This window comes from Salmo salar, unplaced genomic scaffold (assembly GCF_905237065.1).
Source record: "Salmo salar unplaced genomic scaffold, Ssal_v3.1, whole genome shotgun sequence".
NCBI lineage: Eukaryota > Metazoa > Chordata > Actinopteri > Salmoniformes > Salmonidae > Salmo > Salmo salar.
In genome coordinates, this window is record NW_025548050.1 from 19,560 (window position 1) to 44,298 (window position 24,739).

General features: G+C 45.2%; 1 pseudogene; it reads left to right on the forward strand.

Moving 5' to 3' along the window:
* The window catches only part of LOC106596506 (protein PHTF2-like), a 34,171-nt pseudogene extending 15,892 nt beyond the window's left edge, over positions 1-18,279 (forward strand).
* Positions 18,280-24,739: the final 6,460 nt, after the last annotated feature.

Sequence of the window (24,739 nt, forward strand, 5' to 3'; positions counted from 1 at the left end):
TGGCTCTAACCAGAATAGAAAGAGGAGTGGGAGGCCCTGGTGCACAACTGAGCAAGAGGACAATTACATTAGAGTGTCTAGTTTGAGAAACAGATGCCTCACAAGTCCTCAACTGGCAGCTTCATTAAATAGTACCCGCAAAACACCAGTCTCAACGTCAACAGTGAAGAGGCGACTCCGGGATGCTGGCCTAGCTAACACAACGTTCCATTGGAATGTTGGTTCCACTTTTCTGGGCTCCGTTATTTACTTAACAAATAAGGAACACTCAAGATGTGCACTTATAAATCACACCTTATGGTGTGACCTCCTATGTCAAAACCTACACATGCGGCTAAAATAACAAGTTATTCTTAACTCAACGTTTCTGAGAACCTGTCTCAGTGGCATGCAAATCTGCCCTTGTTTCAGAGAAAAACAGACACTGTCTCTCTGTGTCTCGCTATCACCCTCAGTCCCTTTTCTCACCTTTTCTCACAGACGCGGGGCTGCGGGTTTTAGCAGAGAGCTAGACACAGACAGAGGCCTCAATATTCAGCTATACAGTGAGCATAAGTACAATGGCACACAAGCAAACTAATAACAACATAATCAATGGTGGGGGTCTTTAGAAGACCCCAAAATCAACTTTAACCCTACAGGACCACAGGAGTGATGGTTGCTGATTATGGGCCTCTGTACGACTATGTAGATATTCCGTTAAGAAATCTGCCGTTTCCAGCTACAATAGTCATTTACAACATGAACAATGTCTACACTGTATTTCTGATCAATTTTATGTTATTTTAATGGACAAAAAATATGCTTTTCTTTCAAAAACAAGGACATTTCTAAGTGAGCCCAAACTTTTGAACGGTAGTGTACATAGTAAATATATGTTTATGAAACTCATTCTTCCCACTATATGATAAACATTATCTGGTAAGATAATTATTTGGCTGAGATAAGAAGTTATTAAACGGTGTTATTTTATCTGGACACACAGAGGGGATTCATATTCAAATCCTTCTCAACGGGAGTTTGATTATTAACTTGTCTGGACATTGGGGTTTCTCAGCGGGCCAAAGTATGTGAAAGGAGACGTCTGTCTTCCATCTCTGGTATCATTTTTCTGGGTGTGGAAAAAGGGATTTTGCAGCTTTGTTTTTTGTTGTTGCCAATGTTACGGCACATTCAACTATTCAAGCTATGGCCAAGAGAAGCATGGAGCAAATGATGACGAAGCATAAACATCAGTAAAGGCTTTATAGTTGTTAAAAGGGATCACTGGGGAAGTTTTTGAGTCTTTCAATCTAGAAACAGTATTAAAAATCCAACCTTTTTACACCAGAAATCTAATGGTCACTGTCAGTCATCCCAATCCCAAATCCTATTCAAATCAACTCTTATTTGAATCCAGTTTAGTAGCACCAGTAACCCATCCCATTTAGAACTTAGTTTCTCTGCTCCCATGCCATGGCTTCAATTAGTACCAACTTGATCCAAGTGATTCTGTCTTGTTCTGATTTCTGCATGCTGGATGGACTTGAGACTGTCTACCTGTCCTGTCTTACCACCTCTACCGCCTCCCCCCTTTAACCTCCCTCTCCATCTCTCCCCTCAGGTCTAAGAAGTCCAAGCTGTCCATAGACAAGTCCACAGAGACAGATAATGGCTATGTGTCTCTGGATGGGAGGATAACCTGTAAGAGTAGTGAGGAGAGGCTCCAGCTCCATGATGGAGGATCTCACCACTGTGACCTGCTGCTGAGGTCAGACGAGACGTGTTGGACCGCACCCCCGCCTCCCAACACTCTGCTGCTGCCCCCCGTCACCAAGGTAAACAACAAGGTAACACACACATTTATACACACACACACCATCACACAACACACTGCTACTTCCCCACAGTCAGCAAGGTAAACAACAAGGTAACACACACATTTATACACACACACACCATCACACAACACACTGCTACTTCCCCACAGTCAGCAAGGTAAACAACAAGGTAACACACACACACACCATCACACAACACACTGCTACTTCCCCACAGTCAGCAAGGTAAACAACAAGGTAACACACACACACACCATCACACAACACACTGCTACTTCCCCACAGTCAGCAAGGTAAACAACAAGGTAACACACACATTTATACACACACACACACCATCACACAACACACTGCTACTTCCCCACAGTCAGCAAGGTAAACAACAAGGTAACACACACATTTATACACACACACACCATCACACAACACACTGCTACTTCCCCACAGTCAGCAAGGTAAACAACAAGGTAAATACACACACACACCATCACACAACACACTGCTACTTCCCCACAGTCATCAAGGTAAACAACAAGGTAACACACACACACACCATCACACAACACACTGCTACTTCCCCACAGTCATCAAGGTAAACAACAAGGTAACACACACATTTATACACACACACACCATCACACAACACACTGCTACTTCCCCACAGTCAGCAAGGTAAACAACAAGGTAACACACACACACACCATCACACAACACAGGTATACACAAGGTATCACATACACATGGTTAGCAGATGTTATTGCGAGTGTAGTGAAATGCTTATGCTTCTAGATCTGGCAGTGCAGCAGTATCTAACAGGTAATATCTAACAAGTCCACAACTAAACATAATACACACAGTCTAGTAAAGGAATAAGAATATATAAGTATAAAATATATGGATGAGCAGTGACAGAGCGGCTAAGATGCAATAGAGAGTATAGAATAGATAGTGTAGGATACAGTATACATTATATACATATGAGATGAGTAATGCGAGATATGTAAACATTCTTAAAGTGGCATTATTAATGTGACAAGTGTTCCGTTTATTAAAGTGGCCAATGATATCAAGTCTGTAGGTAGGCAGCCACCTCTCTGTGTTAGTGATGGCTGTTTAACGATCTGATGGCCTTGAGATAGAAGCTGTTTTTCCATCTCTCGGTCCCAGCTTTGATGCACCTGTACTGACCTCACTTTCTGGATGTTAGCGGGGTGAACAGGCAGTGGCTCGGGTGGTTGCTGTTTGCTGAAGTCCACGATCATCTCTTTTGTTTTGCTGACATTGAGTGTGAGGTTATTTTCCTGACATCACACTCCGACGGCCCTCACCTCCTCCCTATAGGCCGTCGTCGTTGTTGGTAATCAAGCCTACCACTGTAGTGTCGTCTGCAAACTTGATGATTGAGTTGGAGGCGTGCATGGCCACGCAGTCGTGGGTGAACAGGGAGTACAGGAGAGGGCTGAGCATGCACCCTTGTGGGGCCCCAGTGTTGAGGATCAGAGGAGTGGAGATGTTGTTTCCTACCTTCACCACCTGGGGTCGGCCCATCAGGAAGTCCAGGACCCGGTTGCACAGGGGCGGGGTCGAGACCTAGGGTCTCAAGCTTAATGATGAGTTTGGAGGGTATTATGGTGTTGAATGCTGAGCTGTAGTTAATAAACAGCATTCTTACATAAGTATTCCTCTTGTCTAGACAGGATAGGGCAGTGCAGTGTGCAGTGTGATGGTGATTGCATCGTCTGTGGACCTATTGGGGCGGTAAGCAAAATAGAGTGGGTCTAGTGTGACAGGTAGGGTGGAGGTGAAATGATCCTTGACTAGTTTCTCAAAGCACTTCATGATGACGGAAGTGAGTGCTACAGGGCGGTAGTCATTTAGTTCAGTTACCTTCGCTTTCTTGGGAACAGGAACAATGGTGGCCATCTTGAAGCATTTGGGAACAGCAGACTGGGATAGGGATTGATTGAATATGTCCGTAAACACACCAGCCAGCTGGTCTGCGCATGCTCTGAGGACGCGGCCGGGGATGCCGTCTGGGCCTGCAGCCTTGCGAGGGTTAACACGTTTAAATGTTTTACTCACGTTGGCTGCAGTGAAGGAGAGCCCACAGTCTTTGTTAGCGGGCCGCGTCAGTGGCACTGTATTGTCCTCAAAGCGCGCAAAGAAGTTGTTTAATTTGTCTGGAAGCAAGATGTCGATATCCGCGACGGGGCTGGTTTTCTTTTTGTAATCCGTGATTGTCTGTAGACCCTGCCACATACGTCTCGTGTCTGAGCCGTTGAATTGCGATTCCACTTTGTCTCTATACTGACACTTTGCTTGTTTGATTGCCTTACGGAGGGAATAACTACACTGTTTGTATTGGCCGTGTTTCCAGTCGCCTTGCCATGATTAAATGCGGGTGTATGTGCTTTCAGCAGCGAATGCTGCCATCAATCCACTGTTTCTGGTTAGGGAAAGTTTCAGTCACAGTGGGTACAACATCTCCTATACACTTCCTTATAAACTCGCTCACCGGAACATATCCCAGTCCACGTGATCGAAGCAATCTTGAAGCGTGGATTCCGATTGGTCAGACTAGCGTTGGATAGACCTAAGCACGGGCACTTCCTGTTTTAGTTTCTGCCTATAGAAGGGGAGCAACAAGATGGAGTCATGGTCAGATTTGCCAAAAGGAGGGCAGGGCCTTGTACACATTGCGGAAGTTAGAGTAGCAATGGTAGAGCGTGTTACTCGCTCATCGATACTGCAATCGATATGCTGATAGAGTTTTGGTAGCCTTGGCTCAAATTAGCTTTGTTAAAATCCACAGCTACAATAAATGCAGCCTCAGGATATATGGTTTCCAGTTTACATAAAGTCCAGTGAAGTTCCTTGATGGCCGTCTCGGTATCCGCTTGTGGGGGGATATACACAGCTGTGACGATAACCAAGGAGAGTTCTCTTGGGAGATAAGACGGTCGGCATTTGATTGTGAGGAATTCTAAGTCAGGTGAACAAAAGGACTTGAGTTCTTGTATGTTATTACAATTACACCATGAGTCGTTAATCATGAAACATACACCCTCGCCCTTCTTCTTACCGGAGAGATGTTGATTCCTGTCGGTGCGATGCACTGAAAATCCCGTTTGCTGTACGGACAGCTAGCCATGTTTCCTTGAAACAGAGTATGTTACAATCCCGGATATCTCTTTGGAAAGCAACTCTTGCCCTGATTTCGTCTTCTTCGTTAACTAGGGACTGGACATTAGCGAGTAATGTACTCGGAAGCGGTGGGTGGTGTGCGCGCATCCGAAGCCTCACTAGAAGACCGCTCCGGCACCCTCTCCTCCGACGCGCGTTGTTTTGGGTCGGCCTCTGGAATCAGTTCAAATGTCCTGGGAGGTGCAGACAAAGGATCCCCTTTGGGATTGTGGTATTCCTGGTCGTAGTGCTGGTTGTGCTGGTAAGTTGCCGTCTCTCTGATATCCAATAGTTCTTCCCGGCTGTATGTAATAACACTTAAGGTTTTCTGGGCTAACACTGTAAGAAATAATACATAAAAAAAAAAAATGCTGCACAGTTTCCTAAGGACTAAAAGCGAAGCTGCCATCTCTATCGGCGCCATCTTGCTGAGGTAAACAACAAGGTAACACACACACCACCACCACACTGCTACTGCTCTCCATCAGCAGGTAAACAAGGTAGCTAATGCACACACACACACCTGTCCTGAAACATGGTGAGTTTAACCATGTATAAACAGACTATACACTCTCTAGTCTGTAGTCTCAAAGTAGGAATCTGTCCAATCTGTCTTCCTCCCAGGAGACCCAGAGCCGTGGTGTGGGTGTGGAGAACATGTCTGATGAGGCATCTAGTGAGGAGGATCCTGAAGCGTCCTACACCGCCATCCGTAGGGGCGTAGAGCGCATCAGCAGCGACTGCACGCTGCGCAACAGGAAGCCACATCACTACAAGAAACACTACACCATCAACACTGAGGTGGGTGACCTCCACACCACCCAGGTTGGTCACACTCACACAGAGACACGCACAGCGACACACACACACATACATACAGTACATACATACATATATACACACACACACTTACATACAGTACATACTGTACATCACACACACACACTTATATACAGTACATACATACACACACACTTGCATACACACACACACACTACATACATACATACATACATACATACATACATACATACATACATACATACATACATACATACATGCATACATACACTTACATACAGTTGAAGTCGGAAGTTTACATACACTTAGGTTGGAGTCATTAAAACTTGTTTTTCAACCACTCCACAAATGTCCTGTTAACAAACTATTCTTTTGGCAAGTCGGTGAGGACATCTACTTTGTGCATGACACAAGTCATTTTTCCAACTATTGTTTACAGACAGATTATTTCACTTATAATTCACTGTATCACAATTCCAGTGGGTCAGAAGTTTACATACACTAAGTTGACTGTGCCTTTAAACAGCTTGGAAAATTCCAGAAAATGATGTCATGGCTTTAGAAGCTTCTGATTGGCTAATTGACATAATTTGAGTCAATTGGAGGTGTACCTGTGGATGTATTTCAAGGCCTACCTTCAAACTCACTGCCTCTTTGCTAGACATCATGGGAAAATCAAAGGAAATCATCCAAGACCTCAGAAAAAAATTGTAGACCTCCACAAGTCTGGTTCATCCTTTCCAAACGCCTGAAGGTACCACATTCATCTGTACAAACAATAGTACACAAGTATAAACACAATGGGACCACGTAGCCGTCATACCGCTCAGGAAGGAGACGCGTTCTGTCTCCTAGAGATTAACGTACTTTGGTACGAAAAGTGCAAATCAATCCCAGAACAACAGCAAAGGACCTTGTGAAGATGCTGAAGGAAACAGGTACAAAAGTATCTATATCCACAGTAAAACGAGTCCTATATCGACATAACCTGAAAGGCCACTCAGCAAGGAAGAAGCCACTGCTCCAAAACCGCCATTAAAAAGCCAGACTACGGTTTGCAACTGCACATGGGGACAAAGATCGTACTTTTTGTAGAAATGTCCTCAGGTCTGATGAAACAAAAATAGAACTGTTTGGCCATAATGACCATCGTTATGGTGGCAGCATCATGGTGTGGGGGTGCTTTGCTGCAGGAGGGACTGGTGCACTTCACAAAATAGATGGCATCATGTGGGAGGAAAATTATGTGGAAGTTAAAGCTTGGTCGCAAATGGGTCTTCCAAATGGACAATGACCCCAAGCATACTTCCAAAGTTGTGGCAAAATGGCTTAAGGACAACAAAGTTAAGGTATTGGAGTGGCCATCACAAAGCCCCTGACCTCAATAGGACCTCAATCCTATAGAAAATTTGTGGGCAGAACTGAAAAAGCGTGTGCGAGCAAGGAGGCCTACAAACCTGACTCAGTTACACCAGCTCTGTCAGGAAGAATGGGCCAAAATTCACCCAACTTATTGTGGGAAGCTTATGGAAGGCTACCCGAAACGTTTGACCCAAGTTAAACAATTTAAAGGCAATGCTGCCAAATACTAATTGAGTGTATGTAAACGTCTGACCCACTGGGAATGTGTTGAAAGAAATAAAAGCTGAAATAAATCATTCTCTCTACTATTATTCTGACATTTCACATAAAATAAAGTGGTGATCCTAAATGACCTAACACAGGGACTTTTTACTAGGATTAAATGTCAGGAATTGTGAAAAACTGAGTTTAAATGTATTTGGCTAAGGTGTATGAAAACTTCCGACTTCAACTGTACATACACACACACACACACTGTAACGGTACATACAGTACATACACACACGTACATACATACACGCACGCACACATAGACAGTTCATAGAAACGCTCTCAACGTATGGGTACACTTAGCTACATCCACACACACACACACACACACACACACACACACACACACACACACACACACTCTCACCATCACCCCCCCTCTCTAGGAGACTCCTAAGTCCGGTACCAGCTGTAGTTCTCGGTGCTCCAGCCTGCGGACCCAGGACTCAGAGAGCACCAGACATGAGTCAGAGACAGAGGACCTGCTGTGGGAGGACTTCCTGCACTGTGCTGAGTGTCGCTCCTCCTGCACCAGCGAGACAGACGGAGAGGGAGCTGCAGTCTGCCCTGCTACCAAGAAGGAGTACAGAGATGACCCCTTTCACCAGGTGGGTTAGAGGTCAAAGGTTAGGAGTTAGAGTTAGACGTCTGGTGTTCGGGTTTGACAGCGGGAGAGGGAGCTGCAGTCTGCCCTGCTACCAAGGAGAATAGAGATGACCCTTTCACCCTGTTTATCAGGGGTTAGAGATCAAAGGTCAAAGGTTAGAGAAGGAGGGGGTAAGTGTGGGACTGAGCAACATTAATGAAGAGGTTTTGGTGGTAGCGTGAATGTTCCTATTTATCTGTTTTTTGTTACTGTGTGTTCTGCCGTAACCATGGTAACCATGGTCATATTAACCTTGTCAATGAGGAGAATCACCCTGGAACCCTCAGCGTGTAACTGTAGTTATTGTGTTGATCTAGTTGTGTCCTCTACAGGGTCATACATGGCTACACAGCACCAACCCCGGTCTGGAGCGGGTCAGTGCCATCGTCTGGGAGGGGAACGACTGTAAGAAGGCTGACATGTCTGTCCTGGAGATCAGCGGTATGATCATGAACAGGGTGAGTTACAGCCAGGGCCCTGATACTGTTGTCAGGGATTACATCTGGTGTGTACTGTAACGCTTTACAATGTAAGACCAGGAACACGCCTCCATCACCTACAGCACTCAACTAGAATGTTAATGAATGCAGATTGGACTTCATGATATTGGAAGGCACTTATATATGTATATATATATTATATATACCACGTTTCTCTCAGATCACTTTACATTCTCTACTAACTTAAACCAATGACATGAAAGATATAAATAATGGCTGTCTCTCTCCTGTCTCTTTCTCTTTCCCTCCATCTATCTCTCCTGTCTCTCCTCCACTCTCCCTCCCTCTATCTCTCCTGCCTCTCCATCTCTCTTTCCCTCCCTCCCTCTCCTGTCTCTCCCTCCCACTATCTCTCCAACCCCTCCCTCCCTCCCTCCACCCCCCCCCATCTCTCCCGTCTCTATCTCTCCCTCCCGTCTCTCCATCTATCTCTCCATCTCTACCTCCCTCCAGGTCAACCTGTACACCCCAGGTATTGGCTACCAGGTCTTTGGTAACCTGGTGTCAGTGACTCTGGGCCTGACGCCCCTTCGCCTATAGGCTGTCTCAATACAAGGACCTGGAACAGCTGACACAGCTCTCAGCCAATGAGCTCATCTCTGTGGCGTTCGGCTCCTCCTCCGACGTCATGGTGATCACCATGGTAACGCTCAGCTTCATGGTGCGCGTCTGTCTCATCTGGCTCTTCTTCTTCCTGCTCAGCGTGGCCGAGAGGACATACAAACAGGTGTGTGTGTTTTCCAGGTTCTTTCATCCTAATTACAGATGCAATATTGATCATTGATTGTTACATGAAGACATTCTGAAGACGTTTTATTTCTAAAGGTCTTATCACTTACACGTGTATACTGTGTGTGTGTGTGTGTTGGACCTGACAGAGGCTGCTATTCGCCAAGCTGTTTGGTCACCTGACGTCGGCACGGGCGAGCCAGGAAGTCGGAGGTGCCTCACTTCCGTCTGAAGAAAGTCCAGAACATTAAGATGTGGCTCTCTCTGCGCTCATATCTCAAGGTGTGTTCTATGTTCTCCTATCATCCCTACCTGAACCTCCCCTCTGTGTCTATGAGGAGGTGTTGTTCCATCATGCCTACCTGAACCTCCCCTCTGTGTCTATGAGGAGGTGTTGTTCCATCATGTCTACCTGAACCTCCCCTCTGTGTCCATGAGGAGATGTTGTTCCATCATGTCTACCTGAACCTCCCCTCTGTGTCTATGAGGAGGTGTTGTTCCATCATGTCTACCTGAACCTCCCCTCTGTGTCTATGAGGAGGTGTTGTTCCATCATGCCTACCTGAACCTCCCCTCTGTGTCTATGAGGAGGTGTTGTTCCATCATGCCTACCTGAACCTCCCCTCTGTGTCTATGAGGAGGTGTTGTTCCATCATGCCTACCTGAACCTCCCCTCTGTGTCTATGAGGAGGTGTTGTTCCATCATGTCTACCTGAACCTCCCCTCTGTGTCTATGAGGAGGTGTTGTTCCATCATGCCTACCTGAACCTCCCCTCTGTGTCTATGAGGAGGTGTTGTTCCATCATGCCTACCTGAACCTCCCCTCTGTGTCTATGAGGAGGTGTTGTTCCATCATGTCTACCTGAACCTCCCCTCTGTGTTCATGAGGAGATGTTGTTCCATCATGCCTACCTGAACCTCCCCTCTGTGTCTATGAGGAGGTTTTGTTCCATCATGCCTACCTGAACCTCCCCTCTGTGTCCATGAGGAGGTGGTTGTTGTTCCATCATGCCTACCTGAACCTCCCCTCTGTGTCTATGAGGAGGTGTGTTGTTGTTCCATCATGCCTACCTGAACCTCCCCTCTGTGTCTATGAGGAGGTGTTGTTCCATCATGTCTACCTGAACCTCCCCTCTGTGTCTATGAGGAGGGTGTTGTTCCATCATGCCTACCTGAACCTCCCCTCTGTGTCTATGAGGAGGTGTTGTTCCATCATGTCTACCTGAACCTCCCCTCTGTGTCTATGAGGAGGTGTGTTGTTGTTCCATCATGCCTACCTGAACCTCCCCTCTGTGTCTATGAGGAGGTGTTGTTCCATCATGCCTACCTGAACCTCCCCTCTGTGTCTATGAGGAGGTGTGTTGTTCCATCATGTCTACCTGAACCTCCCCTCTGTGTCTATGAGGAGGTGTTGTTCCATCATGCCTACCTGAACCTCCCCTCTGTGTCCATGAGGAGGTGTTGTTCCATCATGTCTACCTGAACCTCCCCTCTGTGTCTATGAGGAGGTGTTGTTCCATCATGTCTACCTGAACCTCCCCTCTGTGTCTATGAGGAGGTGTTGTTCCATCATGTCTACCTGAACCTCCCCTCTGTGTCTATGAGGAGATGTGTTGTTGTTCCATCATGTCTACCTGAACCTCCCCTCTGTGTCTATGAGGAGGTGTTGTTCCATCATGTCTACCTGAACCTCCCCTCTGTGTCTATGAGGAGATGTTGTTCCATCATGTCTACCTGAACCTCCCCTCTGTGTCTATGAGGAGGTGTTGTTCCATCATGTCTACCTGAACCTCCCCTCTGTGTCCATGAGGAGGTGTTGTTGTTCCATCATGTCTACCTGAACCTCCCCTCTGTGTCTATGAGGAGGTGTTGTTCCATCATGTCTACCTGAACCTCCCCTCTGTGTCCATGAGGAGGTGTTGTTCCATCATGCCTACCTGAACCTCCCCTCTGTGTCTATGAGGAGGTGTTGTTCCATCATGTCTACCTGAACCTCCCCTCTGTGTCTATGAGGAGGTGTGTTGTTGTTCCATCATGTCTACCTGAACCTCCCCTCTGTGTCCATGAGGAGGTGTGTTGTTGTTCCATCATGTCTACCTGAACCTCCCCTCTGTGTCCATGAGGAGGTGTGTGTTGTTCCATCATGCCTACCTGAACCTCCCCTCTGTGTCTATGAGGAGGTGTGTTGTTGTTCCATCATGCCTACCTGAACCTCCCCTCTGTGTCTATGAGGAGATGTTGTTCCATCATGCCTACCTGAACCTCCCCTCTGTGTCCATGAGGAGGTGTTGTTCCAATCATCTCTACCTGAACCTCCCCTCTGTGTCTATGAGGAGGTGTTGTTCCATCATGTCTACCTGAACCTCCCCTCTGTGTCTATGAGGAGGTGTTGTTCCATCATGTCTACCTGAACCTCCCCTCTGTGTCCATGAGGAGGTGTTGTTCCATCATGTCTACCTGAACCTCCCCTCTGTGTCTATGAGGAGGTGTTGTTCCATCATGTCTACCTGAACCTCCCCTCTGTGTCTATGAGGAGGTGTTGTTGTTCCATCATGTCTACCTGAACCTCCCCTCTGTGTCTATGAAGAGGTGTTGTTCCATCATGTCTACCTGAACCTCCCCTCTGTGTCTATGAGGAGGTGTTGTTCCATCATGTCTACCTGAACCTCCCCTCTGTGTCTATGAGGAGGTGTTGTTCCATCATGTCTACCTGAACCTCCCCTCTGTGTCTATGAGGAGATGTTGTTCCATCATGTCTACCTGAACCTCCCCTCTGTGTCTATGAGGAGGTGTTGTTCCATCATGCCTACCTGAACCTCCCCTCTGTGTCCATGAGGAGGTGGTGTTGTTCCATCATGCCTACCTGAACCTCCCCTCTGTGTTCATGAGGAGAGTGTTGTTGTTCCATCATGTCTACCTGAACCTCCCCTCTGTGTCTATGAAGAGATGTGTTGTTCCATCATGCCTACCTGAACCTCCCCTCTGTGTCCATGAGGAGGTGTTGTTCCATCATGTCTACCTGAACCTCCCCTCTGTGTCCATGAGGAGGTGTGTTGTGTGCGATAGACGTGTGTGTTGTGAGTGGATAAGTGTGTTTGTCCAACTAAAGTATTTGAAATGTGTGTTACAGAGAAGGGGTCCTCAGCGGTCGGTGGATGTGATCGTGTCCTCTGCCTTCCTCCTCACCCTCTCTGTAGTCTTCATCTGCTGTGCTCAGGTCAGCGTGAGTCACCATTATCAGCCTGCTACAGTCCTACCTTGTCTTTATGCTCTAATACAGTCAGTAACGGTTGGAATGCTTTTTCACCTGTTATTCTATCGATGTGTTTGAGTGGGATGAGCGTTAAAACAAACTCTTCTCTCCTCCTCCCTGTAGTTGCTCCATATCCACCACACCTTCCTGGAGTGTCACTATAACTGGGAGCTGGTGATCTGGTGTTCTTCTCTGTCTCTCTTCCTGCTGCGCTTTGTTACCCTGGGAGGCTCAGAGACCAGCAAGAAGTACAGCAACACCTCCATCTTACTGACAGAACAGGTAGACAGGCTCAGAGACCAGCAACACCTCCATCTTGCTGACAGAACAGGTAGACAGGCTCAGAGACCAGCAAGAAGTACAGCAACACCTCCATCTTACTGACAGAACAGGTAGACAGGCTCAGAGACCAGCAACACCTCCATCTTACTGACAGAACAGGTAGACAGGCTCAGAGACCAGCAACACCTCCATCTTACTGACAGAACAGGTAGACAGGCTCAGAGACCAGCAACACCTCCATCTTACTGACAGAACAGGTAGACAGGCTCAGAGACCAGCAACACCTCCATCTTACTGACAGAACAGGTAGACAGGCTCAGAGAGGAGGCACACACACACAACTGGTATAGTTATAGCAAGACTTTGGAATTTGACTGAGTTCACCAGTTAATACTGAGGAAGAACTAGCAGATCTACCACACTTGCTGACTTGTAGTTACATAGGAACACACATTTTAAGTGACAGAACATGTTAAACAAAAGGTTCATCCATGTTGAATGTTATATTGTTTTTGTGCACCTCTGAGTGATGTTCCATCGTCTCCCTGGGTCATTTCATGTTTTCATGTGTATCTGAGTTATTGGTGTTCAAGCAGGCCGGTAAAAGTAGCGTCATGATAAAGTCGCTCTCACTACACTGGAGGTTAATAGGAATAGGACTTTTAGATCGCGAAAACATCTATCATACATGTCAGATTTCAATACTGGCCTGTGTTTTAACTTGGGAGGATGTCTTCTCTGGAATGAGCCATTGATCACATTTCTGCTATATTCCTACCTTGAGAAATGTGTAATTTAATGGAGGGTCTAGCCCATTTGTCTGCCTCTTTAGTCCAGGGTGCAACATGGCCCCAGCCAGTAGACTGTCGACCAATCGCGTTCACGTTGTCATGCTGCGTAACGCGGTTGCTAAGCTAATCACGCAATCCCTTCTCAAAGTCTGTGTATTTGTCGAGAAACGTACCTATTCTCCACACTAGCGGTTCTGAGGGGGGCAGTGCCCCTGTGATTTTGTACCCCCTTCTCACATATGAGTGTTATTCAACACTGTAAATGAAAGGAATGAGTGGTTTGGGATGGATATTTCCTCTAAGGCTCAGCTTGTATTGACCAGCTGTTTTCACCAGATTAATCTGTACCTGAAGATGGAGAAGAAACCAAACAAGAAGGACGATCTGACATTAGTCAACAACGTACTGAAGCTGGCCACCAAGCTATTGAAGGTACGGCTAGCTCCATCTCTCTATTTGTTCTCTCATCTCCATCATTAACCTCTCCCCCTCCTACCTCCTCTCACTCCCCAGGAGTTGGATGCTCCATTCAGGCTGTATGGTCTGACCATGAACCCTCTGCTCTACAACATCACCCAGGTGGTCATCCTGTCTGCTGTGTCCGGGGTCATCAGTGATCTGCTGGGCTTCAACCTGAAGGTAACACACGGGGGGGTGTAGTACTAGTACTTATACTTATGTACCAGTTTATTTGAAATGGAGTTGATTTGTTGAGTGTGTAGATGTCAGTATGAAGGAAGAACTTACCACACCTTTCTGTCCTCAGCTCTGGAAGATCAAATCATGACAGTAAGCTGATCAGGTCACAGCTGGCTCTGGAAGATGTCATACATTCTCTCACCACACAAGGGCGCTGTTGTCCTTTCGCTCACGGACTGACTGGGCTTCCCTGTATCTATGGTCTGACGGACAAACAGCCCCATTCTCAGAGTTCATAACGGAGTGCTTACATTATTACACTTGTGCAATTCAAGATATATTTATTTTACCCTTTCAGTATTTTTGTTGTTGTTGTTGTTGTTGAAAAAGGTACAAAATGTTTGAATTGTTTAAAAAGTTATTTTAAGCTATACAGGTTTTGTGTTCTCAGAGGGATGGGATCAAAACACAGCAAGATGACAATTCAGTTGAAAAGATAAGAGTAGTCAGCACTTCAGACTAGTGAGGACAATGTGCATTATAATGCAGCTGTTTAGTTTGACGACTGTGACACACAAACGCAGTCATTTCACTGTGAGAACTGACGGACTGTAATAATAATAATGTGTTTTAAAGCCTACATACACACAAACAGGTTGTACTTTCTGCTAAATTCAATGTAGGCTTTTTTCTTGTTGCTTTTGACAACAACAACAGTACACCAAAGTTCAGAATAGATGAACAATGTTTCTGTGTGTTTGGCGTTTCTAATGATAAGCTAAGTGACAGCTGTATTGGAGAGACAGAGGCGGGATAAAACACAACACATCACTCAAATGTTTGGTGAGAAAATAGGTGAGATACTGTACTGGCTAGATGGGAGGTACTGTACTGTATTGGCTAGATGGGAGGTACTGTACTGTATTGGCTAGATGGGAGGTACTGTACTGTACTGGCTAGATGGGAGGTACTGTACTGTATTGGCTAGATGGGAGGTACTGTACTGTTGGCTAGATGGGAGGTACTGTATTGGCTAGATGGGAGGTACTGTACTGTACTGGCTAGATGGGAGGTACTGTACTGTACTGGCTAGATGGGAGGTACTGTACTGTACTGGCTAGATGGGAGGTACTGTATTGGCTAGATGGGAGGTACTGTATTGGCTAGATGGGAGGTACTGTACTGGCTAGATGGGAGGTACTGTACTGTATTGGCTAGATGGGAGGTACTGTACTGTACTGGCTAGATGGGAGGTAGTGTACTGGCTAGATGGGAGGTACTGTACTGTATTGGCTAGATGGGAGGTACTGTACTGTACTGGCTAGATGGGAGGTACTGTACTGTACTGGCTAGATGGGAGGTACTGTACTGTATTGGCTAGATGGGAGGTACTGTACTGGCTAGATGGGAGGTACTGTACTGTATTGGCTAGATGGGAGGTACTGTACTGTACTGGCTAGATGGCAGGTACTGTACTGTATTGGCTAGATGGGATGTACTGTACTGTATTGGCTAGATGGGAGGTACTGTACTGGCTGGATGGGAGGTACTGTACTGTATTGTCTAGATGGGATGTACTGTACTGTATTGGCTAGATGGGAGGTACTGTATTGGCTAGATGGGAGGTACTGTACTGTATTGTCTAGATGGGATGTACTGTACTGTATTGGCTAGATGGGAGGTACTGTACTGGCTGGATGGGAGGTACTGTACTGTACTGGCTAGATGGGAGGTACTGTACTGTATTGGCTAGATGGGAGGTACTGTACTGTACTGGCTAGATGGGAGGTACTGTACTGTATTGGCTAGATGGGAGGTACTGTACTGTATTGGCTAGATGGGAGGTACTGTACTGTATTGGCTAGATGGGAGATACTGTACTGTACTGGCTAGATGGGATGTACTGTACTGTATTGGCTAGATGGGATGTACTGTACTGGCTGGATGGGAGGTACTGTACTGTATTGGCTAGATGGGAGCTACTGTACTGGCTAGATGGGAGGTACTGTACTGGCTGGATGGGGGTACTGTACTGTATTGGCTAGATGAGAGGTACTGTACTGTACTGGCTAGATGAGAGGTACTGTACTGTATTGGCTAGATGGGAGGTACTATACTGGCTAGATGGGAAGTACTGTACTGTACTGGCTGGACGGGAGGTACTGTACTGGCTGGATGGGAGGTACAGTACTGGCTAGATGGGAGGTACAGTACTGGCTAGATGGGAGGTACAGTACTGGCTGGATGGGAGGTACAGTACTGGCTAGATGGGAGGTACAGTACTGGCTGGATGGGAGGTACAGTACTGGTTGGATGGGAGGTACTGTATTGGCTAGATGAGGTACTGTATTGGCTAGATGAGGTACTGTACTGGTTAGAAGGGAGGTACAGTACTGGCTTGGTGGGAGGTACAGTACTGGCTGGATGGGAGGTACTGTACTGTATTGGCTAGAAGAGGTACTGTACTGGCTAGATGGGAGGTACTGTACTGTATTGGCTAGATGGGAGGTACTGTACTGGCTGGATGGGAGGTACAGTACTGGCTAGATGAGGTACAGTACTGGCTAGATGGGAGGTACAGTACTGGCTTGGTGGGAGGTACAGTACTGGCTGGATGGGAGGTACAGTACTGGCTAGATGAGGTACAGTACTGGCTAGAAGGGAGGTACAGTTCAGTACTGGTTAGAAGGGAGGTACTGTATTGGTGGGAGGTACAGTACTGGTTAGAAGGGAGGTACAGTACTGGCTAGAATGGAGGTACAGTACTGGCTTGGTGGGAGGTACAGTATTGTACTGGGTGGATGGGAATATGTAAACCCAGCCAACATATCTGGGTTAGTATTCTGTATGTGAAATTGAGACATCCAGGCCCGCTAGCCAAAACTCAACGGTGTGTGACTGACAGCTACATGAACATTAACTATGTTACTCTTATAATGACCATTTGGGGGGAGGGGGGGGCTTATGTTGGTCCTGGTACACACCTGTACAAGTCTGTAATGGAAATGTGTTTCTTACATACTGAGACCCTGAGGGAGTGGGGTCGCGACCTTTTATGGTGATACCATTCAGTATTGGCTTCTGTACTCACAACCCTATTTTCTAAACCAGACACAGTGATGTGTGCAGTCTGGTTGAATATTGCTATTCAGGCATGTGAGCCATCGTCACAACCCAGTCAAAATGTTGCTTTTTCTCACCCTCCTTCCCTTTTTAATATTTTGCGTTGCATGTTTTTTTCACAGCACATTTGAGTTATTTCAATGGTTAGACTGTATTTCAAGCAATAACTCGTAGCTCAATACAGATAGACTGAAAGTGTTTGTATTATATTTAGAACAAAGAGGTCCCGGGTCTTAGTTGCTGTACACACAGTCGATGTTATCCGCTACAGTTGGAATGCCTGAAAATGTGCACTTTAAAGTCGTGTATAGAAACAATGTTACATGTTTCAATGTCACACAAACTATTGTAGTTCTTTTTTTTTTGGTACTTTTTGGCGTGGCACAGTCTGTGTGAAGATGACCAAAGTGCTTTTTATTTGCTGGAAAAAAACGGTATTATTATTATTAACTCTTTAAAAACCCATAATAACTGTTTCGGTCTCCCATTATTGGAAATGCTTTAAGAAACATGGTGTTGCCTCGTCGTTTTCTTTATCGTTGTTGTGAAGATGGTCACTCATGTTTTGTAGTTGCGAGAGAAAAGACAGTTTGCAGTCAAGTCACTAGAGTCTGAAAAATGGATTTAGAAAATGACTCTGAACCCGTCTGAAATGCCATCCTGATCCCTAGTGCACCAGAGCCCTGGTCAAAAGTAGTGCACTATGTAGGGAATAGGGTGACATTTCACACGCACATTTGTTTGCGTTGTGATTCCATTTTCAAAGGAAGTCTGCATATTTATGTTGAAGAAAAAACACAACGTCTTGTGAGCTGGTCTGTTTCATCAGTTCTAGGTGTTTATAAGAAAAATAAAAATGGACATTGTTGTGTCACTCAGACTCAACTTTCAGTTTCTTCCTCCGTACATCATATGAGTTAAACAACAGTTTAGATTTCATCATGGCTGTGTACTAATACCTATTCCCTATATAGTGCACTACTTTTGACCAGACCCCTATGGGTCCTCTTCAAAAGTAGTGCACTACGTAGGGAATATGGTGCCATTTAGGATGTAGATCATAATTCATTCCTTGCAAATCACTTTCTTCACTTAAAACATATTTCATATACATTACATTTCTTCATACAAACCAGCCCTTGTAGAGACACTTGATCAAATCAAGTGATCGTACCTCTTGATGGGAATCATCATTGATATAAACTGACATGTAAATAATGTCAACCATAATATCTGTCTGGATACACATCAGCAATCAGCCTGAACAGGACCAATGTCTATCTGGACACACATCAGCAATCAGCCTGAACAGGACCAATGTCTATCTGGATACACATCAGCAATCAGCCTGAACAGGACCAATGTCTATCTGGATACACATCAACAATCAGCCTGAACAGGACCAATGTCTATCTGGATACACATCAGCAATCAGCCTGAACAGGACCAATGTCTATCTGGATACACATCAGCCTGAGCAGAACCAATGTCTATCTGGATACACATCAGCCTGAGCAGAACCAATGTCTATCTGCATACACATCAGCCTGAACAGAACCAATGTCTATCTGCATACACATCAGCCTGAACAGAACCAATGTCTATCTGCATACACATCAGCCTGAACAGAACCAATGTCTATCTGGATACACATCAGCCTGAGCAGAACCAATGTCTATCTGGATACACATCAGCCTGAACAGAACCAATGTCTATCTGCATACACATCAGCCTGAACAGAACCAATGTCTATCTGGATACACATCAGCCTGAACAGAACCAATGTCTATCTGGATACACATCAGCCTGAGCAGAACCAATGTCTATCTGGATACACATCAGCCTGAACAGAACCAATGTCTATCTGCATACACATCAGCCTGAGCAGAACCAATGTCTATCTGGATACACATCAGCCTGAGCAGAACCAATGGGAACAAAAAGAAAAGAGCTGTAGAAAGTTATTCATCTTAATAAAAATCTGTATACAAATTTTATCTTCAGAAAAATCAAGTGTGATACTTGCTATTTAGGCAATGTTAGGGCTATGTTCTGTTCATAGTACTGAAGATCCCCTGTATAGCTCGATTGAAATTTAAAGAATGTTTGCAGTCTGCATACAGTGCCTTCGGAAAGTTTTCAGACCCCTTGACTTTTTCCACATTTTGTTACGTTACAGCCTTATTCTAAAATGGATTAAATAAAAACAATTCCTCAGCAATCTACACACAATACCCCATAACGACATCACAATACCCCATAATGACATCACAATACCCCATGGTGACATCACAATACCCCATAATGACATCACAATACCCATAACGACATCACAATACCCCATAATGACATCACAATACCCCATAATGACATCACAATACCCCATAACGACAAAGCAAAACATTTATTTTTTGTTGATAATTTATAAAAGTCAAATCCAAATTATTTACATAAAGTATTCAGACCCTTTGCTATGAGACTCAAAATTGAGCTCAGGTGCATCCTGTTCCATTGATCATCCTTGAGATGTTTCTACAACTTGATTGGAGTCCACCTGCGGTAAATTTGATTTATTGGACATGATTTGGAAAGGCACACACCTGTCTATATAAGGTCCCACAGTTGACAGTGTATGTCAGAGCAAAAACCAAGCCATGAGGTTGAAGGAATTGTCCATAGAGCTCAGAGATAGGATTGTGTCTAAATCTGGGGAAGGGAGATCTGGGGAACAGTACCAAAAAATGTATGCAGCATTGAAGGTCCCAAGAACACAGAGGCCTCCATCATTCTTAAACTGAAGAAGTATGGAACCACCAAGAATTCCTAGAGCTGGTCGCCAGGCCAAACTGACCAATCAGGGAGAAGGACCTTGGTCAGGGAGGTGACCAAGAACCCGACAGAGCTCTAGAGTTCCTCTGTGGAGATGGGAGAACTTTCCAGAAGGACAACCATCTCTGCAGCACTCCACCAATCAGGCCTTTATGGTAGAGTGGCCAGATGGAAGCCACTCCTCACTATAAAGACACATGATAGCCCGCTTGGAGTTTGCCAAAAGGACTCAGACCATGAGAAACAAGAAGTTAGTCCTAAATATTTCAAAAAGGCACCTAAAAACCATGAGAAACAAGATTATCTGGTCTGATGAAACCAAGATTGAACTCTTTGGCCTGAATGCCAAGCATCACGTCTGGAGGAAACCTGGCACCATCCCTACGGTGAAGCATGGTGGTGGCAGCATCATGCTGTGGGGATATCTTTCAGCGGCAGGGACTGGGAGACTAGTCAGGATTGAGGGAAAGATGAACGGAGCAAAGTACAGAGAGTTCCTTGATGAAAACCTGCTTCAGAGAGCTCAGGACCTCAGACTGGGCCAGCTTTCCCTTGAAAGAGAGACTCTGGGTCTCAATGGGCTTTTCCTGGTTAAATAAAGGTTAAATAAAATAAAAAATCTCAGGAGAGACCTGAAAATAGTTTTGCAGCAACGCTCCCCAACCTGGCATTGCAGGTCCTCTCAAGCAGAGAAGAATGGGAGAAACTCCCCAAATACAGGGGTACCAAGCTTGTATCGTCATACCCAAGAAGACTCGATGCTGTAATCGCTGCCAAAGGTGCTTCAACAAAGTACTGAGTAAAGGGTCTGAATACTTATGTAAATGTAATATTACATTTTTTATTTGTAATTAACTTGCAAAACTTTTAACGGTTTTTGCTTTGTCATTATGGGGCATTGTGTGTAAATTGATGAGGGCTTATTTTTTTTAAATACATTTTTAGAATAAAGTTGTAACGTAAGAACATTTGGAAAAAGTCAAGGGGTCTGAATACTTTCCGAAGGGTCAGGTGACAATTTAAATCACGCTATACAGCAGATCTTCAGCGCTACGGATTGAATCAAGCCCATAATCTTAAACAGACCAACAAAAATTCTGCATTAAATGTCAAGTTTGAGTTGAGGTTCAGTTTAACATAATCATGAGATCAAATCAGAATGACTTGTCCATCAAGTGCTACAATAATTAATGGCAATACATTTGAACGTGTCATTGTTTAGAAAATCATAAAACCAACTCCATAAGTTGGTCATGGCTGTGTCACAAATTCATTTAGAATACAAACGATCATACTAAATCATTAGTTGAGAGAAGGCATGTGTTTAACTATTTGGTTCCTAGTAAGAAGAGCTAGAAGTGTGAGAGTCTGTGGCTTTGAGGTTCAATTCCTGCCTTCAAACACAGAGGTTATGGGTTCTGAGCTTGGGTTTGAGTTAGTGGTAATTTAAGCAATTCTCAATGTGAAAATGACAAAGAAAATAGTTAGAGGTGTGAAGAGGGCAGAGTGAGAAGGCTTCTGAGTTTGAAGAGGGCAGAGTGAGAAGGAGTCTGTGGCTCCGGTGTAAAGATCTCACCCTGTATGTTCAGGGTTGTAGGTTCAAACCCCAGTCTGAGTGTGAAGGGGTCTGTGGCTCTGGTGTAAAGATCTCACCCTGTATGTTCAGGGTTGTAGGTTTAAACCCCAGTCACAGCTCTGGATCAGGATGTGTTGTGGTCATAAACCTCTGAAAAAGTAGACCCTTCATTTTCAAATGGACCTTTTTAAAAACCTATGGGTCTACTTTTTCCAGAGGTTTTCCTCCATAACTGATGCTGTTCACAGGAGGGAAACCCCCAGCAGTTGTCACAGTCCTCCAAGCTTTGTTAGGAATCATACCTACAACCCCATGCTTATGGGGTGAGATCCTTACCACTGAGCCACCAGCTCCTTCACGTTGCAAAACACATCTCTTTGTGTATTTGACATTAAGATTTGACTCTGGCGCAGCAGACACTTGCACATCCCGTCCACATGGGGGCAATGTTGAAGCAGAAACAAAGGCCCTGCCACAGATCACTGTGTCAGAAATATCACCCAGGCCTACATGATACCTACTGCTTAAAATGAAGACATGTGAACACTGGAATCTTATCTCCTCACCCCAGCACTGCCTCTTGAACAAGAGACAGAAAGCAATGAACTCATGACCTCTGGTGAACCAGGTGTGGGTCATCCCAGAGAGCTCAGCTAGGTCTGATTCATCTCTGCTCCTTTCCACTGGAACTTTCACAAGACTGAAGAGACACCTCAGACTGTTTCCTTTCCACTGGAAGCCTTTCACAAGACTGAAGAGACACCTCAGACTGTTTCCTTTCCACTGAAGCTTTCACAAGACTGAAGAGACACCTCAGACTGTTTCCTTTCCACTGGAACTTTCACAAGACTGAAGAGACACCTCAGACTGTTTCCTTTCCACTGGAACTTTCACAAGACTGAAGAGACACCTCAGACTGTTTCCTTTCCACTGGAACTTTCACAAGACTGAAGAGACACCTCAGACTGTTTCCTTTCCACTGGAACTTTCACAAGACTGAAGAGACACCTCAGACTGTTTCCTTTCCACTGGAGCTTTCACAAGACTGAAGAGACACCTCAGACTGTTTCCTTTCCACTGGAACTTTCACAAGACTGAAGAGACACCTCAGACTGTTTCCTTTCCACTGGAACTTTCACAAGACTGAAGAGACACCTCAGACTGTTTCCTTTCCACTGGAACTTTCACAAGACTGAAGAGACACCTCAGACTGTTTCCTTTCCACTGGAAGCCTTTCACAAGACTGAAGAGACACCTCAGACTGTTTCCTTTCCACTGGAACATTCACAAGACTGAAGAGACACCTCAGACTGTTTCCTTTCCACTGGAACTTTCACAAGACTGAAGAGACACCTCAGACTGTTTCCTTTCCACTGGAACTTTCACAAGACTGAAGAGACACCTCAGACTGTTTCCTTTCCACTGGAACTTTCACAAGACTGAAGAGACACCTCAGACTGTTTCCTTTCCACTGGAACTTTCACAAGACTGAAGAGACACCTCAGACTGTTTCCTTTCCACTGGAACATTCACAAGACTGAAGAGACACCTCAGACTGTTTCCCTTTCCACTGGAACTTTCACAAGACTGAAGAGACACCTCAGACTGTTTCCTTTCCACTGGAAGCCTTTCACAAGACTGAAGAGACACCTCAGACTGTTTCCTTTCCACTGGAACTTTCACAAGACTGAAGAGACACCTCAGACTGTTTCCTTTCCACTGGAACTTTCACAAGACTGAAGAGACACCTCAGACTGTTTCCTTTCCACTGGAACTTTCACAAGACTGAAGAGACACCTCAGACTGTTTCCTTTCCACTGGAACTTTCACAAGACTGAAGAGACACCTCAGACTGTTTCCTTTCCACTGGAACTTTCACAAGACTGAAGAGACACCTCAGACTGTTTCCTTTCCACTGGAACTTTCACAAGACTGAAGAGACACCTCAGACTGTTTCCTTTCCACTGGAACTTTCACAAGACTGAAGAGACACCTCAGACTGTTTCCTTTCCACTGGAACTTTCACAAGACTGAAGAGACACCTCAGACTGTTTCCTTTCCACTGGAACATTCACAAGACTGAAGAGACACCTCAGACTGTTTCCTTTCCACTGGAACTTTCACAAGACTGAAGAGACACCTCAGACTGTTTCCTTTCCACTGGAACTTTCACAAGACTGAAGAGACACCTCAGACTGTTTCCTTTCCACTGGAGCCTTTCACAAGACTGAAGAGACACCTCAGACTGTTTCCTTTCCACTGGAACATTCACAAGACTGAAGAGACACCTCAGACTGTTTCCTTTCCACTGGAACTTTCACAAGACTGAAGAGACACCTCAGACTGTTTCCTTTCCACTGGAACTTTCACAAGACTGAAGAGACACCTCAGACTGTTTCCTTTCCACTGAGCCTTTCACAAGACTGAAGAGACACCTCAGACTGTTTCCTTTCCACTGGAACTTTCACAAGACTGAAGAGACACCTCAGACTGTTTCCTTTCCACTGGAACTTTCACAAGACTGAAGAGACACCTCAGACTGTTTCCTTTCCACTGGAACTTTCACAAGACTGAAGAGACACCTCAGACTGTTTCCTTTCCACTGGAACTTTCACAAGACTGAAGAGACACCTCAGACTGTTTCCTTTCCACTGGAACTTTCACAAGACTGAAGAGACACCTCAGACTGTTTCCTTTCCACTGGAACTTTCACAAGACTGAAGAGACACCTCAGACTGTTTCCCTTTCCACTGGAACTTTCACAAGACTGAAGAGACACCTCAGACTGTTTCCTTTCCACTGAGCCTTTCACAAGACTTGAGGAGACACCTCAGACTGATTTAAAGTGGTCAGTAACTGAGCGTCAGTAATACAAACACAAAGAAATACAAAATACGTAGAGTTTATCCTCCAAATGAAGCACTAGAAGTGAAAA